Source organism: Enoplosus armatus, chromosome 16 (assembly GCF_043641665.1).
Source record: "Enoplosus armatus isolate fEnoArm2 chromosome 16, fEnoArm2.hap1, whole genome shotgun sequence".
Taxonomy (NCBI): domain Eukaryota; kingdom Metazoa; phylum Chordata; class Actinopteri; order Centrarchiformes; family Enoplosidae; genus Enoplosus; species Enoplosus armatus.
In genome coordinates, this window is record NC_092195.1 from 13,466,591 (window position 1) to 13,485,982 (window position 19,392).

The window sequence follows — 19,392 nt, forward strand, 5'->3', positions numbered from 1 at the left end:
GTTGCATAAGCAAATTAGAGCTGTCATGTATCAACCAAGAAGTTCAACCTGTCTGGGCAGTGGTGAAACTTACAGATGCATAACAAATCAATCAGAGCTTTAAGTAGTAACGCCGGTTTACTGCATAGACCAGACTGCACTCAAGTTTCAACTGAATTTAAACACGTATTACTGAGCTGTTGTGTTGTATTATTTGATTTTTTTTTTAACCTTGATCAGCTTTTTTTTCTACTTTGGTGTCTTTTATGAGGGTTTCATGATTGATTGTAGAGCTGAAACAATTAGTAAATTAATTGATTGAAATCTTATTTGCAAAACTTTTGATAATTGATTCATCGTTTATGTCCTTTTATGAACAGAAATCACAAAGATTCACTGGTTTTGCTTTGGTTCCAGAGACTTCGTTACAATGACTAACTGAGAAATAAATGGATGTCGGGGGCCTCTTCTTATAGAGGAGCCCCTTTTAAGGACAAAGATATTGATCTTAACTCTTACGTAAGCCTTATCCCATCATGTCCTTATTGTAGGTCATGTTTATTGTCTTGCCTCTGTGTTTGTTTGTGTGTTTGTTAGTTAGTTTTTAATAACCACCCCATCATGTATATAAAATAATCTATTAAAATACCCATTCAGTATTTATTCCATGCCACTTTTTGCATTTGTTTACAAATAACAGAAACACTTGTGTATGCTTCAGCAGACGATTGGAGGTCATTGTTGCTTTTTATATATACTTATATATACACCTATTTTTTTCACCCACTTGTGTGTATATAATAGTTCTATGTTTATGTTTACCTATCTTTGTTCAGCTTTGTTGTCCGTGTTTTTTAGCTGTATGTCTGTTTCTATCTTCCTGTAAATTGTTCCTGTGTGTAAGTACACTGAGAGCATCTTAAAACTGGAGTCAGATTCCTTGTATGTGTCCACATACTTGGCCAACAAAGCTGATCCTGATTAGTGTTGTTTTTGTTTTGTTTATTTATTGTTGTAGGTGTTGTGTATGATGAATTGCACTGCTTGATGTTTTGCTCAAACTAAGGGAGAAAAAAAGATCTTCTCATATACACATAATCTCATATCAGTACTCATCAATCTCATCAGTCCACTACATTTGGTCCATCAGGACCAAAACCTCACGCCACAAGAACAGTTTCTTCAAGACTGCAGCTGGCATCATCTACAAGGCCTGGGACCCCCACTGACAAGGACTCCTCTCACCCCCATAGGGACCACACGTTACATTAATGTACAGTCTCCACATCTGTCTCAGTGCGTTACATTGACACACAACTTTTGGATCATTATCTCTGTACATTGCAGATATTCTTTATACTTCATACTGTGAGCTTATCCACATTCATTTGTCATTATTTTGTACATGCCTGCACTAAACTGTACAGCTCTTTCACTCAATGTAAATTTTTTGTCATGTTTCTTGACTTTTGCAGTACTTGCTTTTTTTCTCTTACTGTGTTTATTGTTATGCACCAAAATACCAAGGCAAATTCCTTGTATGTGAAAACTAAAAGCAATAAACCTGCTCTGATTCAGAAAAGTTTCCCTCTGAAATATTGTGGAGTAGAAGTATAAAGTAGCATAAATATACCTCAAACTCGTAGTTGAGTAAACGTACTTAGAATAAACGTACCACTGAATATTTTTTTACGGTATTCCCCTTTAAAAATTCAGCCTCTCGTCTTGTTTGTATACTGCCGCCGCGGCTCCGCCCCTTTATGCAAATGAGCCGCGACGTCGGCGGAAGCCAGCGCTACGTCTCTCCTTCCGACAGATATTCCTTTAAAGGCGTATTTAAAGCCCTGGCTTCAGTTGCAGGAGCAGCGGACAACCTATGCAACAAAAGCTGCCGCAGAGCCGAGCGACTGTCCGACCTCTCAGCGGACAAAAACACGGAGCCGGCGGCCGACACGACCCGGCGAGGTGAGCTCGGTGTCCGGTTAACGCACCGGCGACGACAGGGGACGGATATTAAACATTTTATAGCCGCTGTTGGTCGGCTCCAGCAGGCGGAATAGACAGCATCTCAGGTTGCTGCTGCAGAGAGAGGAGGAGAGGGGGAGGAGGAGGAGGGGGAGGCATTTACAGTAGTTTCTGTAGGCCTGTGTCAAAAACAAAAAGAGAGGAGAGGCAGGGGGTGCAGACAGGTCAGGTTGCATAATTTGGTTGCTCTGATTATAAAGTGTTTTATAATTAGGATTTCTGAAGGGTGTGTAAATGTAAAGAAGGTTTAAAAACAAGGTTGCAGTTTGCAGCTTTAACATTGAGGACATTAGTAGTAGAATAAGCTTCATCTCTGCATCTTTGTAATTAACCAGGAAGGAGCAGTTTACTGTAGTGAATAGCACACCTGTGACTGTGGGGCGGAAAGAAAACAGAAGAGCTACTGGTGTGTTTGGATTCTGAGCTTGCCAATTAAAAATAAAGAAAATATGAGGAGTGTCCTGCTTTGTAATCTACTATTCATGTGTGTCTTCATTGTCAGTGGCTGCTGGTGCGTTAAAATGTCATCAGTTGTGGGTGGGATGCCACAGGCTGCAGGTTGATTTCAGTATACAAAAAGAAGATATGTAGGGCTGACAAGATTAGTGGATCAATCAAATGAAATTAGTCAGCAACAATTTTGTAAATCGATTAATCGTTAAAGTTGTTAAGCGAAAGAGCCAAAAACATCTGAATATCTTTGGGTTTTAGGCTCTTGGTCAGACCGAACAAGCTATTCCAAGAAGTCACCTCGTGCTTGGGAACTTGTCAGGGCATTTTTCACTGGTCTCTGACATGTTACAGACCAAGCGATTAATTGATTTATCCAGAAAATAGTCTGCAGATTAAAACGATAAAATAAATAACCGGTGGTGGCAGTGATATAAATGCCATGTGTAAATCAACAACAGAGTTCTTCCACCTCTTTGCTGTCAGAGAACATTTATGAGTTGTGTTTTATTTACCTTAATCTTCTTTAATGTACATTCATTTGATGATCAGATATGTTTAAAGGATTCTGCACACATTTCCGTGATTCAGCGCACAATTTAGTTTAAAAATGTCAGAGTTGGAGTGCTGCACATCCATCAAACGACTGGCGTACAGGCAGAGTGATAGGAGAGAGACTGTTTTGCTGGTTTGTTCTAGTTTATTGGCAACTACTGATTTGTGTTGATGCTTGTGCGCATGAGAGCGGATGTGCGTATTTGCTGTATTGATTAAATGTACAGTAGTATAACCTGATTTACTTTGTGTGTGTCTCTGTGTGTGTGTTTGTGTGCACTGTGCTGATTTGCTGAGTCTTAACTTTTTGTTTTGTGTGTGTTCAGGTACGACTGCAGGGCATACGATTGCAGCCTGGACCAAACGACAGCGTCTCAGCGACATTTATGAAGCTTTCAATGCCTTTTGGTGAGTCTCACTTGCACACACACTTTCATTCACTCTTAACACTGCATTATAAAGTCCTCATTCTGTCTGTTATTTTGCTGTTTGCCGTAGTAAGTATGCAAAAAAACATAACAAAGGTCCCAAAGAGAGATGTAAATGATCAACAGATGTTCTCCCTTTATTGTCTTTCGATTCTAATGTGTTTCTGTTCTGCTGAAAGCCACAACCAGCACAAGCAGAACAATAAGGAATAGATGTGCAGTATGTGGCTTTGGCTTGATCTGACAGCGTTTGCACACACAAACCCTGACCACACTTCTGCCTCTCTGTGTGTCAGCCTCTTTGCTTTCAGCATGTTGCGATGGTTTCAGATTGGCTGCCGATTCAGCTGAAGTGAAAGCAATCGACTTCCTCTTGATGAAACGTTTACTGACTCTCGGCTGGTGCTGAGTAAGCATCGGGTTATTACCGACACACACACAGTCAACCGCATGAAATGTAGCCAGACACAAGTAGTCACGCGCAGACAGTCACATGAGCACACACACTCGTGCACGTAAACGTACATTTGCACAGATGTTACACAAACAGAGCATATACCTCCATATGCACACATTCACACAGAATGGCTTTTGATCATCATGATCATGTAAATATTTTTGACACTTTGCATGCAGGACTGGATTATATTTCCATAAACAACATCATCATAAGCAGCCAGCATGTACATGTATTGCACACAATACGTGATCCATCCAACAAAACACACAAACACACTCTACGTTAGTCGCACTATATATTCCAAATTGATTTTGGCATGTTGTAAGACTTGTTGTTGAATTCTGTGCGGTGAGCCAACACCAGTACTCGCGACTCCAGATCTGTTGGTTTAATGGTTTCCACACCACACGAAGAAGCTTGAGAGTCTCAGCGGGTGCCGATGCAACTTGCAGGTTCCTTAAAACAAGAAGGCATCCTGCTGTAAAGAGATTTTAGACGCATATCATGCAACCTCGATGTCTCTGGTTTGAGTCCTTGCACAATGCCTAAACATGAAGTAAACATGGAGTTGTACTAACATTAGTCTGTTGAACTTAAACTGAAAACCTGCAGGACAAAATCTTGAGAGTTATTTGGCATTTTCAACCAAAACAGCACTGGAAATAAAGGAAATAGACATTTTGGGAAATGCATTTATTTGCTTTTTTGCCGAGAGTTAGAGGAGAAGATGAATACCACACTATGTCTGTACGGTAAATATGAAACTGGAGCCAGCAGCTGATTATCTTAGCTTAGCACAAAGACTTGAAACGGGGGGAAAAAACTAGTCTGACTCTGTCCAAAGGTAACAAAATCTGCCTACCAGCATCTTTCAAATCTCATTTGTTTAATCTGTTCAACAACCAAAGTGTGCTCATGACTCATGATAATTAATGAGAGTGGTATTGATATTCTCATGTAACTCTCAAAGCAAAGCAAATGATCACTTATACCTTTAAAACAAAAAAAGGGGGCAGTGTTGGTTGGGGGTATATTTTTTAGGTACCTGTTTGAATTTACAACTATGGAAAGCACATAACATTACCACAACAACTTCTTTTTGGTTCAAAACAAAGACAATTGTGGTTTTGCCAAATTTGTTTTAGTTTTAGGTGGTACTGCCTGTCTGTCCATCACATACACACACACACACACACACACACACACACACACACACACACACAGCTGATCTGGCTTTGTATCCCTGATCCTGTGTGTAGATAACCCACTTCCTACTCGTGTGAAGTTTTTGTACACAATCCAGAGAGAGAGAGAGAGAGAGAGAGAGAGAGAGAGACTGTGTTTATGTGTGTGTTTGTCGTCTCACTTACATCAATGCCGTCAATCGGCAACCCTTATCTCTACAAGATCTTACACACACACAAACACACACACACACACACACACACACACACACACACACACACACACACACACACACACACACAGACTTGTTGCTGATATAAATGCTGTTGTGTTGTTAGAGTCACAGTTTTAAACAGCTGAGGGAAAAAGACGACAGGTTGCTGGTCTGTTTACATTTTAGTTTTTGCAAAGTAACAGGCAAATCGCAAGTCTGGAGGGTTGTTTACTTTCAAGGTGGGTAAAAAAAAATTAATAACGCTCTGCTACTTAATTTGGGCTCTTAACTTTGTAAAGACAGCAGGAGAAAGTGACAAAAGTTGATGTTGAGGAAAAACAGAAAGTAGATGTCACGGTTTGATTCATCTGCAGTCCAATAGATGTTGTGTTTGTTTGTGTGGAGACTACCAGGAACACTGCGTGCATGGCTGGTTGGGTTTTCTCGTGGTGGAGGACTGTTATCAAAGACAATATCAGATGGCTGTACTTTATTTAGCCCTGGCTTTGAGTTGAAGGACACACTCAGATGCTCTCGGTAGCCTGAGAGACTGTCAATAATACAAAACATCTTCTAAGAATAGAGACTTTCCACTTTGTTAGCTTGCTCTCCTGTCAGCTCTCCTCCTCTCTGTCTTGTTCTTTCAGACTGTTTCTTTCTTCCTTTTTTTTGGTTTACATCTTTAGAAAGCTCTAGCTCCAGTGTTAGACCCACAAGCTTCTTTAGTCCTGCAGTTTGTTCCAGGTGGTTTGAACTCCTCACTTATAGTCACAAGCTCTGCATGTGCAAAGATGCATTTAATTTTTAATATTGAGTAAAAACAGGCAGATGTTCACGTTCTCACCTGAGCAGAGATTTAGAGGCTGAGCTTTAGAGTTTATTTGTGACCTTGAAACAGCAGTTGACAAAACAATATCCCACAAGGTCCATTTAGTAGCTCGTCAGCATCTTGTGATCCGGTCTTCCTCAGCAGATGGTGTTGTCATTTTTTCGCCACACCACTGTTTTCAAGGTCAAGAATAAACTTTCAGTCTAAACTTTTAAGCCAGCATGGCTGACAAGTCCTTAAAGTGCTCAGAAAAATGGAAATTCAGTCTTGATGGTCACAGAGTACTTCATGTAGAAAACAACTGACCTGTATCAGAGGTTTTCATACTCTTGTACGTCTAGTTATTGGTGTCAGAACAGAACAATGAGCTGGCATTTGACCCTGTGTTTCCAGCAGTTTCTGGAGGTGTGAAATCCTATTTAAAGATCTGCTTATAATCACATGTGAAGAAACAATGCTGTTCACCTCCGAAGTAGAAATGCAGCCAGACTGGCAAAGCAACCAGCACCAGCAAGAATGCAAACTAGACCTTTCAAAACACAATGCTAGTGGGAATACCTGTTAAAGGAGATTCGGGCCCACAGCCGGTTGTTTCTGCAGAGCTCCCATTGCAGTTTTAAACTACAAAAATGCACCAAAAGTTGTGTTAAAGGTCAAATTTTTCCTTCAGGGCGGACTAAGTCTGAACTCAGATAGCGTGAAAAGCTTGAACAAATTTGGCTTCACCACACTTTTGGAGCAGTTCGGCCTCCGCTGCCTGTGGTTAATTTTAATACTCCATCAGTGCGCTGTGTTCTGTTGTGAAACATCTGCACTTAAAGCCAATTTTTCAGCGGACAAACTGCAGCACGTCATTAAAAGTTTCTCTCTCCAGAGTTTTTTTCAAAGTCATTTCATCCTGCGGTAGAGACGTCAGTTTTAAATCAAGTAATGAAACGTCTTAAGACATCTTTTTTGGGTTTTCTCCAATCACTGTTCCCATCTTCACTGGCTCATCCTGAGCAGAAAATGTCCCAGGACAAACTGATGTCCCGCCTTCCAATTCAATTAGCAGAGAGCTGTCTGAATGCCAGAGATGACTGGCAGCGGCTCAGATTTGCTTGCGTGCATCTTCGTTGCCTTCAGGTCTTTGTGGGCAATGCACACCACACCCAAATGAAATGTCATGTGGTGCTAAGTAAGCAACAACTATTATGGGAAAATCATTATTTCAAATTTGATGATTTCGAATGTCATTCTCGATTACTCTGCAAATTATTTTGTTGGATTAACTGTTTGGTCAATAAAATGTCAGAAAAAAGACAAATCCCATTTTCCCAATGCCCAAGGTAACTGAATTGTTTGTTTTGTCTCACCAACACTAAAAAATTCAAAGATATTCAGATTGATATCATAGAAAGCTAAGAAAACCAGCAAGTATTCACATTTGAGAGGCTGAAACCAATGAATTTTTGCCATTTTTGCTTATAAATTACTTACAGATTCATCGATTTCAGCTCTAGATGGAAAATTGGCAGAGTATTGTCAGACTGCATCAGCTGAAAAGGGCTGAACAGACACAGACAGGTAGTCAGGTATCGAGGGTGAAAGAGGAGAGACGATAACTGGCTGCGCGCCAGTAATGTCATTAACAGTGTTGGTAATACTGCACTCAAAGTAATGGACACACACTCACGCAAGCACACACACACACAGACACACTTGTTCACTCCTGAGCTGATTTTCGTGGAAGAAGAACATGGCATCCTTTTGCACATTTTTGCAAATAAAAAAAAGTTTATTTATCACAGAAGCGGATCGACCCTGTAACACTATTCAAACTGATGCTTTATTGTACAACTCAGTGTCACAAAACACTTGAACCAGCAGGGCTCTGATCCACAACATCATACTGGAACAGCAGTGTTAGTGTGTCATTTGTCCAAACAAGTGTTCCTCTTTCATTCTCTCTGTCTCTGTTTGTCTTGGTATGTTATTTAGTTTTTTTTGTCACTCAGTGGGATTGAGTGCAGCTGGAGTGACAGGTTTTATTGAGGCCTCCCACATATAAAATATGCACACTCTTTGTACTTTAAACCATTTGGTTTAAACTCTCCACCCAATGGTTTAATCGGCTCTGCATGTTTGTGTGGCCCAGTTATTGATTTGTAATTTGATATTTTGGATTGTTTTTGTACTTTGTGTCTGTGAGCAGATGTTTTTTTTTGGATGTTTGTGATTATGTCCTCCAGAGAAAGTTACTTTCTCTGAGTCTTGGTGAAGTATTTGGTAAAAGTCAGGCCTGAATATGAGTCACCACCGCCGGTCTGTTGCCAGATTTGATCATAACATCATGTTGTCGATGCTGCAGATAAAGTAGAGTCTCTGAATTAGAGTCACATTCGTTCACATTTTGGGCACATGGACGCAGAACAGTTCAACCAAATAATGTTTGGCATTTTGCATTTTCTCATAAATCATGACATCAATCATCAAACAGCTCCCCCTCTACATGATATCACATGTTTATTAACTTTCAAAATGTATTGGTGGTTCTGGCCCTGGAGCTTAATCTATAAATACATATGTTATATGTTCATATTCATGTAACATTTCAAAGTGCTTGTGAAAAGCCTGACTGGCAGAACAGTGGGTGGTAAAATGTTAATTGTGAACTATATATACCGTTGATGCTTTCATCTGTTCTCTGTTCACTGTGATGTCTCCTAATTTCACCGGCAACCCAAACCACTGACTATTTTTTCTCTCCAACCCTGTTACGGTTATATGATCTCTGTTTTTAAATTACTAACCCCAACCTTGTTGTCATGGTGACACTATAACCTGTGTACATTTGTGTGAGCGCGTGTACTTTTACATGTAATATTGCGTGTTTTCTTTTCAGTTATGTTTTTTTCTTATTTGAACGTGTACAGAGACTGTCTGGGTGATGTGCACTGAAGTTAGCTACAGAAGTCAGATTTTTGCATTTGTGTCGATATTGTTTACGTAAAAATAGTCACATTCATGCAGCAGCTATTTTTGTTTTATCTCATCAATCATGTTTGCTAAAACATCCGTGACATATTTTTATATGGAGTCTGATTTAGTGCCTTCATACAGTCATTATTGCTGGCACACATCTAGTGACATGGTGCCAATTTTCAAACAGACGCTGTTTGTGTGCAGCTTATAGGCAAATATTTGCAGTGAGTGTTAAGCTGCAGGTTTGGTGAGATTGTTTGGACCCAGTTTGTATCATAACCAAAGCTAAATTTGTTCCATGTGCCAATCCTCATTCCTGTCCTGCTCTGACAGAGAAATAACATGCGGGGAGAGGAGCAAAACAAAAACAAAAGCTCGACTGCCATCTCCCATCAAAACAACCTCTCAAAGAATAGTTTTTTATATAGTATTTATAATATATTTATACTTACTATTTATAATAGTATTTTATTTCTAATCGGCAGGTTTTGTTTTTCACCAGGAAATTATAGAGAACAAGTTGTTCCTCTGTGGTGAAAGCCAAGCTTGAGCAATGCTGCACCAAAAAGTTTATTAAAATGCTGCTGCGATAATAGTGTGAAGATTAATTTGTGTACGATATCATCACTGCTGCAGAGGAGTTTGTTTGCATGATAATTAGCACGAGTTTGCTCATGGTTGTTGTCCACATTTTGATGACTTGACTTTATTGTTGACAACTAAACCTGTGTGCGTGCGTGCGTGTGTGTGTGTGAGAGATGCAGGTCAAGCAGTTTGATGCTGTTCATTTCAGTTGGCCATTATCAGCATCAAGCATGTGTGTATGCATGAGGAGTGTGTGTGTGTGTGTGTGTGTGTGTATGTGTGTGCCTGCTCTACAGTGGAATATTCCATTAGACGTGTGGGCGGAGTTAAAACTTACCATCTTGAGGTCTCGTACGATCCTGAACAGGTCTGTGCAGGCAGTTATAATTCTTTTTGGCTCCTTGTCAAACCTGCTGTTGTGAAACAATAATGTTTGTTACAAGATGAAAACACCAGTTTTTATTGGTGCGTTATTGTTTAGCTGCTTTAAGTCGGCTCATGTGGTGAGCCGACGGGGGTTATATGTGTCTTTTGTTAATGAGCTTTGAGCTGACTTAGAGGCAGGTTTAAGGTTGTATTTTTGTTTTGATCAGAGCGAGGCGTGTGACAGATGGTGTTTGGTCACATACCCACAAATGCTGAGATACATAAAGTAGATCTGTATCACTTCCTCACACGCTATAATTTAGTGGGGGTTTTTTTCTCTCCTGTTTGGCTTGCTGCTCCCTTGTGGGTGAAGGCCTCAAGGGGCTGTAAGGGGGAGGATACCCCCCCCCCCCCCCAACACACACACATATATGGTCCCTCTAGAAGGGGACAGGCCCCCACGGAGACAGGATGCAGGTGGGGGGTACAGTAATGTGATGTTGGGTAGGGGGTACTGAAGTCAGAGGGGGCACAAATGAGGTTTGAGCTGGTGAGTTACAGTCCTGTGTGTGTGTGTGTGTGTGTGTGTGTGTGTGTGTGTGTGTGTGTGTGTGTGTGTGTGTGTGTGTGTGTGTGTGTGTGTGTGTGTGTGTGTGGTTATGTGGTTGACACACAGCCAGTAACGTGACTCCGGTGTAGAAGTAGGCCAAGGCTGCTGTCAGCAGCTTGTCAAAACCTCACTGTATCCAGCTTCAAACATTCAGACCTGCAGGAGTTAACACAGCTTTAACATTAGCAGTCTGTGGTCATTACTTGTTAGCATGGTAGTTGTGGGGGAACAAAAAAAAGCTTCTGGGTCAGCAGATTACATAAAAATGATACTGAATTTACGAGACACTAGACACTACGTTGACATCAACTGTCTAGACAGGCTCAGATCAGCAGGCAGTGGATTAAATTAACAGTGTCATTGTCCACAGACAGGACAGTGTGCTGTTAATATAATAATGATAATAATAATAATGACAATAGTAATAATGTACTTGGAGCAGGAAATTTACTGTAGCTTGTGGAAGTATAATGCTAAAAGTCACCAATGTTTTTTCTTTTGAAAGCAAAATGGGTTAGCTAGCTAGCTGTGTTGTGCTAACTGCTCTGGGTGGGGACTGACTGCACTGTGTATGTGGGCCAGTCAGAGCGCTAACTAGCTAGCCTATCAGCCAGCTGGGCTAAAAATAAACACTAGGATGACCGGGCTATTACTGGCTGCAAAGCTAGCTGACACAACACACAGCAGAGTCCTCTCCTCTCCTCCCCTGTCCAGTAACCTTTGCTAATGTTATGCTAGCTTAGCTAACATATTTCTTGAACCTGTTTTGTAGCACCACAAAAATAGACCTGAGTCCCATTTTGGGCCTTGGGCCTACTAGCCTTGTAGTCACACCACATAAAATATCCTAGATTTGCAATTTTTGTTGCGCTACATATTTTGTACGTTTTTTTAAAGTTAGAGTTAGTATTGCTTTTTATTGGTGGAAGATATCATAGCTGTGAGAAATTACCAGATCAACATCTAGAAAGCTATTTGTTTGTAATCATGGTCTGAACAATATGAAGTGCATGTGGCTTAATGTTAGCATATTAATGTCACTAATGAACTTGCCTGCTGGCTTGTTTAATTGGGTGGAGTAATTTTATTTAAATAGACTAGAATCACCCTTTAAAATATATTGACTTATCCACTTTCTCAAGAAACTCACATGTAATGTGCACACATACTGTACACGAAAACACACAGCAGAAACAGGATTTTGATATTTAGGCTAGAGTACATGGTGTTGTGGATTTTTGAGGTTACATTTATTCTCTACCCGTCAGTAGAGTGACGGATTGACACTCTACTGACAGGACTCAGGAACAATGTCGGTCTTGTCATTTCATCCGAAGGTGAATGACATTAAACTTCTGTTGTGAGATTGAAGATTAATTTAGAGCTGTTAGGACGTTGAGGGGATAAAACCAAGTCAGTGGGAGGTTCTCACAAATGTATTAATATGTACACGTGTGTGTGTGTGTGTGTGTGTGTGTGTGTGTGTGTGTGTGTGTGTGTGTGTGTGTGTGTGTGTGTGTGTGTGTGTGTGTGTGTGTGTGTGTGTGTGTGTGTGTGTGTGTGTGAGTGAGAGAGTGCATGTATGGGAACAGCAGGTATATTACGTCATATTCATACCAGCCAGTATAGTGATATAAGCCCTGTGATGAGCAAGGGATTTGTCATTGATGCTAGTGCACGTTGGTACACATGTGTCCCCCCCAAACGCCCCCCCGTACTCTCTGCACTGCAGCAGTACTGCACCATAATGCACACATCCAGTCTCTGTTTACCCCTCTCACCCACCCACCCCCTCTCTGTCCGTAGTACTTATCCCTGACATCTGCTTCCAAAAGATGGGAATGTGGTTGTATTTCATGGGAAAATCATCAACAGCATGGGAATGTTGAAGTGTTGTGTGTGTTGCTTTGCCGGGCAGCAGCCTGTGTGTTTACATGTTTCTCTGTGGGTGTAGAAGTCCTGAAACTGTCTTCTGTGCTGCCAAATATGTGTGTGTGTGTGTGTGTGTGACACGGCGAGAGAGTATGTGACTAAAGACTAAGGAGTCTCTGTACTACAGTCACGCTATCTCCATAGAAGACAGAAGACCCAGAAAGACACATAAGACTAAACATCTGTCAGTGACATTTAGCTGAATTTCTTCTCTCTCACACATAAACAGGCACACACACACACACAAACACACACACACGGGCAAGCATAAAACCACATCCTTTGCCTGCCAACAAAGGTGTGTCTGTGATTTTGACAGACGACAGATGTCCTGAACTTTCCTCTGTGCTCAAAACATTTTACTTGAGCCAACTTTCATGTCCAGTTAAAATCCCTGACACATTTGTTTGTGAATATTTTATTTAATGTTTTCTGTCACAGCTGTGTGTATATAAGTAATACTATATAATATATATTGGAGAGAAAAGGAAAAGAAATGAGTGGAAAAGTCAGTGGCAACTGCACATGATGGAATCAAACAAAAAAACTTGATATAGATATATATGGATATACAGTATATATACACACCAAACCAGTTGATGTAATGATACAGACACAGAAACAATACTAATGAGACATATTTGAGAGTGAACGCTCTATCGTGAGTGAATGAAAAGCAGCATCTTGTTACACCGGGAGCAGACTGAACTGAAATGATCATTAATAGAGGGCTGCACCAAATGTGATACTGACATTTTACAGCTCCCAGTGGCAATTTATAAAATCAGATTACATTGTCTCCTGTCTTTTGTGCCTGTTCTGTTCTACCTGAAGGTATTTCTTGTGTTTCACGGGCGATCGAGCCCACAAATATTCCCAAACCGAACCGAATAAAGCATCAGATCAGCTCATTGGGCCTGTCTTTTGCTTGAAAAATTGTAGTCTAGTGTCTCTCACAGTAACAAAATACGACTGTCTTTCCTTGTCTCACACGCACACACAAACCTCCATAGGCCCCAGCAGTATGTGAACTTGATCCCGTGGTCTTCAACCTTGTAATTCATATCCAGTTCTATATGGGTCAACGCTATGTTGTGCGTCATGTTTGCAGAGTGTTCACGTACCTCGCTGGTGTATGACACCAAAACTCATGTCCAGATACAAGCTGATGAAATAGTGATGGGGGTTTTAGAAGTCAGACAAGCAAACACACAGAGACTCACTAATAGATTCACAAAGCTTGATATACAGATTATTGTTTGGTCTGTATATATTATATTTACAATATAATGTATATATGTATATATTATATTTACAATGATATAAAACAGCAATACAGCAGACAATCCATTTGAAAAGCTGGAACCAGAAAATGTTTGACATTTTTGCTTGAATTATTTATCATAATTGTAATTAAATTTTCTGTGACAGAACAGTTACAAATCAGGGTCTACTTACTGGCTTGTTCTGTGTCTTTCGACTATATCACGTGGGCCTTTTCAGCACATTGAGTTTGCTGTGTTGCGAGTTTAAACATCTACGTCTGGAGCTTGGTCTGTATCACGCGGCCCTTAGATGAGATCGGGTTGAGAGCTCCAGAACAAGCCAGTAAGTGGACCTTGAGTTGAGATTGTTTCGTCAGCTGTTGCTTCCAAGGTCAAGAATGAACTGTCAAGGTCAAAGAAAGAAAACAAAAGGAAACCAATGCTAACTGTTGGTAGGCAACGGGATGCAAACGGGATGCAAACCCCAGTGACCAGTGTTGACCCCCACTTTAACGCCTGGGGTTTATTTTGGACCCTTGTGCTTTAGATAACTGACAAGATGGCGGCAAGCAGAAAACTCCGCTCCAGCAGCTACATTCATGTTTTTGTGTCACATAAAAGGGTTACTCGAGCACAGAGAACATGCAAAACATTTTACAACTCAGGACACTGCTTATTTGCTCTTTGACACTGTGTTTCGTACATGATCAGGCTTGCAGTAGACATGAGACTGTCTTGTTTTCTTGTGTTACCTGCTTACATGTAAGAGAGAGGGCTAAAGAAGCAGGGAAATGGAGAGGGGAGATGGAGTGAGAAAGGCCGAGCTTGCCCTGATTTCATGCCGGTGTCTCAGGTAATCCGGTCTGTGGGCACAAGAATAAACACCCACTAAAATAGACCTGGGTTACGTGTGTTTAGTGTGTGTGTTTGCAGATTGAGAAAGCTTCTGTGTGCGTGTGTTGCGATGTGAGACACACGGAAGGACACACTCTTGATTTGTCCGTGACCTTGGACTTTACAGGCATCGCCTTTCCCTCCCTCCTCTTCGTTTTCCTCTCGTCTTCTGTCTGTGTCTCTTTTTTCATTCTCGCAGTTCAGCAGTTTTACCGAGGGTAAAAAAATCTATTTTTTGGCTCTTTTTTTGGCAAATATTTAACTTTATTTGACTGTTTTCCAGCTCTGTATTTCTTATCTTTCTATCCTTCCCTCCTCTCCCTCTGCTCCATCCTCATCCTCCCCATCTCTCCTCTACCCTCACCTCACCTCGCTCTCACGTGAGACTGTACATTGTTTATGTTGGCTCCCAGAAAAGCTGTGGTGAAATTCAATATAAGCTAAGCTCATGTTACGGACACACAGAGACAATGGGACAACTGACGACAGTTGTGCTACATGTGCACGGACCTATAGTCAGATAGCATTCACTGCTTTGTGTGTGTCTGTGTGAGTGTGTGAGACTAAGAGTTACAGATGCAGGCCAGATAGTGCTGTCAGCTGAGAGAAAGAAATTCACTTGTGTTTTTAGTCTTGTTTTTTTTACTTTGACCTGTTATTTTCTTTCTTTTAAAAATCACACACAACTATAGTTACATAACCAAAGCACAGATCCACATATTTACGCACATACATGACACACTTTTAGACCCACAAAAAAAGAGCCTAACCCAAGTACTCAAACTTGATGGGTTGCTCTTAAGCTCTCTCGCAAAACCTTCAAAACAGCCTCAAACTGAAATGTTTCACTGTCAGAACAGATGAATTAATCGCTCCTAATGTTTACAAAAGTATTCAAATGCATTCAGCTCCTGTTTCATCTTTTGTTGGCGCCCCGACAACTCGTGCTGTTCACCATTTCTTTGGCTTATTGAGTCATTTGGCTCTTTATGCCTAGCAGGTGTCCACTCTTCAGTCGCTCACAGTGTTTTCAGTTTCACAAAAATGAGCCACATTCAGAGCACAATGTACTTCACTAATGATTAACTCCCATACCATCAGCTGGAAGTTGCAAAGACCTTTCTCAATTCACAGTGAACATTTACTCCATTTTTTTATCCATATTATTGTATCTGTCACAGTTGTTATTGTGTGGTAATGCAGTTGTGGGAACAGTTTGTAACACCACATGGCATCATCACAGTAGTGCCTAATATTTCCCTAACCTTGTAGGAAACCTTCAAAATTGTCTGTTTTATTGCAAGAATCAACCAAATGTGCTTTAGTCCACTTCACAACTGCCTTGTTTGCTTGTTGTTTGTCCGAGCGTCACTTCAGCAGCTAACTCTCAGATGTTGAAGCTTCACACCAGAAGAATTTACAAAACAGCTCTTGCTTGCAACTGCATTACCATGAAACGAAATGAAACTATTTCCATGATGAATTAATCGCTTTTTTAAGCAAAAATGCCAAACATTCTCACTCTGACATTTTAAGCACCAAACAATTACTCAGCTTTTTATTTTCTCCATAAATTGATTAATCACTTAAAATAATCTTTAGTTGCAGCCCTAAATACTATGCAGAAAGAATGTAAAACTAATGGTCTATTAAATTAGGAAATCCATTTATAACCTTATAGGTTTGGGCAGGATCACTTTGGTGTTTTTGCACATTTAAACTCTTTAACTACCAATCCTTTTTCGATTGTTTTTCATGGTGTGAGTTCCCTCTGCATGCTGTTTTTTAAACATCACATTAATGTGTGTTACATTCGACAAGGAATTGCTAACCAAGACTGTAATTTCACCGTCTCCACCCTGCTTGGATGCTCTCGTCATTCCCATCTTAATCGTAACTTGTGTTCCCATCACACTGAAATATTTGACGGCGGGTTAACCAGATCTGAACATGATGTTGTTGTTGTTGTTGTTGTTATTATGTTGCGACACTTCCCTCGTTTAGGCCTTTGTGCACGTTTTCTCTCCCTCTCAGTGGAGGTTGTGTTGTTCTTTTCGTGGTCGTCCTCTAATTTTAACAACATTTTGAGGATAATAAGCACGTATTTGTTATGTGTATATATACAGTATGGTAGTGTGCCTGTAAGGGAGAGGGGCTGTTATGTAATCTGCTGCAGTGTGTGAGGTCAGGTGAGGAGGGGGCTGTGTGAGTGTGTGTGTGTGTGTGAGAGGATCAAATATTCATGACCCTCTTGAGTGCATCGTGAATGTTAATGGGGACGCGTGAAAGCACAGAACATGGAGAAGAGAGACGATGAGAGGAACCAGAGAAAGTAAGAAACAGGCAGAAACATTTTTGACCTCCGCCCTCCTCCATCTGTCTGTCTGTCTGTCTCTTCTCTCTCTACGTCTTCCCTTCTTTTCCTCTGCCTCCGTCTCTTATTCCTCCCCCCATCCACCTGTTCAAACCCTCCTCCCTCTCTCGCTCTCTTTCTCCCTCCCTTTCTCATTTTGTTTTCTTTCTCAATCTCTCCCTAAGAGGCTTGATGAGGGTCTTAGCACTGTTTTGATGTGTGTGTATGTGTGTGTGTGTGTGTGTGTGTGTGTGTCGTTCACGTGGCAAGCATTAGTGTGTGTTGGGTGTGACGAAACGTGACGTCTCCATGGGTTATAATCCAGCGGCCCGCTGCAACACAAAAACACACACTTTGGAATTTAACTTGTGGGAAATCGTACTGAACATCCATGCAGAGTGTTTTTCTCTCTCTATGAGGCGCGTGTTTTTTCTCTTTATGTTCTGTCCACATATCTCTAATTTCTTCTCACCGCACATGCTAGCCCTCTGTTTGCGACAGTCATTAAATCTGAAAACATTTGAGCTCATAAAACACATTGCGTGCTGTCATCCCTCCCGTCCACTTTCAAAGGCTGTCAGAGTGTCTGCGAGGATGAATCATGTGCTCGAACCGATTACACAGTAAAAAATGGGCTCTTTTCATAGGAGAGAACACACGTGTGTGTCTGAGTTGTGGCATCAGCATGTTGGTAGTCAAACAACCCACACACAGAGATTCACACACATGTGGGTTGGTTTATCCAGAAATAATGACCCCATTTCCACAGGCATTAGTTTTCATAGGGATAGTAAAAAGTTGTTGTGAAAACTATTCACAGGACAAAAAAGTTGCTGTTGAGTTTTTTTTAAGCATTTTACCCAAAATATTGCTTTCTACAAGTACATCAAAAATTCGCCTTTGTGACTCTCAGTCGCTGCGTTCCATGGGTAGTTCAGCAGTCAAAAAAACAGAGGAATAAAGGCTTCTTAAATGTGTTGGTAATAAAGAAGAAAGAATGGGAGCCATTGAATGCAGAAAGTGAGAACATTTGATACAATATGCTAAATACGTGCATGAATACAGACACAAACACAACTATTCTGGATCGCAACGTGTTTCAAGCTTGGTGATCTTCCTCAGGCAGCATTGATAAAGCAATTAAGGGCAGAAAGCACAGCTGGCATATGATGCGCTTCACAACACAGACAGACATTGTTTTCTATAGAAGCGCAGTTGTCCTTTTCCCCCAGCATTTACGTGCATCAACTCTTTTGAAAAGCAGCCATCACATCCTGTCTACTGTACCTTCACCACTTCTTCTTCTTCTTCTGTGCCTACACCTCGTATGTTCATGTTGACACACCTGACATTCTTGTTTATATGCAATGCTCCCATGCTCAAAAGCCAAATTTCTGTTTCTAACTGGTCTTTTTTTCTCCCCCTCTCTTCTCCTCCTGACCAATGGGACGCCTGCGTTGTGTCTCCGTGCTTCCCCACCTGCAGATTGATCAGCCAATCGATGGGGATTTTCAGAGGAGCTCCACCCACCTTCGCCACCTGCCCTCCTCCTCCTCCTCCTCCTCACCCCGCTTCCCCCCGCGGCCTCTTCTTCACCCCCTCAGACTCCATCCAGCCCTCTATACACAAAATGACTCTGGAACTCACCGAATGGTCTTCTATATGGATTTTTACAGCTTGTAATAGACAGTAAGAAAAGGAGGGAGAAACCTCAATGACAAAAAAGCCATAAACATATACACACACACACACACACACACACACACACACACACACACACACACACACACACTCACACTCACACACCTGACACACACTGAAAGAAGCAAATGCACAAACTCACTCTTGGAATGTATCGCACGCTCTTCCTGTGAAAATTCAACTTCTTCCGTTATTTTTCGGGATTTTCTACAAGCCCCTGGAAAGCTGATTTCATAGTTTGGAAAGCAGGATTAAAACATGTTGAATTTGAAGCTGCAGTGTTTTTGGAGGACATCTTGTTTTTAGGACAACTTGTTTAGAGGACAACTGATTGCTGATTGATTTTTTTTGTTTTTGTTTTCTTTACATCAACACATCTGGAAGTTCAGATCTATGCTAGGTTAATTTACTTTGTTTACTTCTGTGAAAGCAGTGAAAGATGTAACTACTATATAACCAGCAAGTTACTTCCACAGGCTGCAGTTTGTAGCTTGTAAAGATTGTAATTAAGTCACTACTAGTAACTACATGTAACTTGATACGAGTAGTTTGTAAAAGCAGGGAAGTACTGTTGTTTTGTCTTTGGTAGCTACAGGT

The 19,392-nt window shown here is 41.0% G+C and overlaps 1 long non-coding RNA gene across 1 annotated transcript; it reads left to right on the plus strand.

Annotated features, from left to right (window-relative positions):
- The first annotated feature begins 1,833 nt into the window (after nucleotides 1-1,833).
- Nucleotides 1,834-19,385, plus strand: LOC139298804 (uncharacterized). The gene is made up of 3 exons (XR_011598760.1): nucleotides 1,834-1,944; nucleotides 3,336-3,417; nucleotides 18,580-19,385. It is a non-coding gene; the product is annotated as an uncharacterized lncRNA (long non-coding RNA).
- Nucleotides 19,386-19,392: the final 7 nt, after the last annotated feature.